The sequence below is a fragment of the Brassica oleracea genome, unplaced genomic scaffold (assembly GCF_000695525.1).
Source record: "Brassica oleracea var. oleracea cultivar TO1000 unplaced genomic scaffold, BOL UnpScaffold02413, whole genome shotgun sequence".
Classification (NCBI taxonomy): Eukaryota; Viridiplantae; Streptophyta; class Magnoliopsida; order Brassicales; family Brassicaceae; genus Brassica; species Brassica oleracea.
In genome coordinates, this window is record NW_013618943.1 from 1 (window position 1) to 761 (window position 761).

Consider the following 761-nt stretch of genomic DNA (forward strand, 5'->3'; position numbering starts at 1 on the left):
CATCCCAACTCCTATGAGATTTATTCAACTTCCTGGTGATTCTCAAAAGTGTTTAGAAGAATGATTCAAACAACCAGAGATACTTAGATTCAAAGATTAAAGAGATTAAGAGATTTTAGTGAGAGAATCAAGGGAGAGACTCAAAACTCCATTAATTATTAAAGATGAGGTTTACAACATACTTATATGAGAGAGACAATCAATTTCGAAATCAATCAGATAAGGAAATCCATTTTCGAAATGTATCTGATAGGGTAAAGGTTCAGGGCATGTGTTGTCAAAGAGAGCCATCCAAAAGCAGCCAATGGGAGTCTTCACATGCTTGATCCCTTTGGCATCTTTTACTAGATGCTGTCTACTTTACAGCCTGTCTCCAGCCTTATCCAGCCCTAAACCTTATCCAGACTGCTCCTCCCTTATCCATACAGCTCCTTGGTCGTGGCTTACTCTCCAATGTGAGCCAAGGTAACTTTTAGTTACCACAGTAAAACTCTAAAGTTAACACTTCCTGATCACCAACTTAACACTCCCCCTCAAGCTTGACCATGTGGAACAAGTCAAGCTTGGAATCCATGATACACTCCCTCATTAAAAACCTCACCAAAGAAAACCCATTGTGATGAGGGAAAAAGAGTGGAGACTCCATGGTTAAGGGGCTCAGCTCCTGAGAGTAAGATCAATGAGTCCAAGCCTGGATAGTATGGACTCCATTGTCTTCAATCTCGCTGCCTTGGTAAACACATCTGCAAGCTGATCTTCAC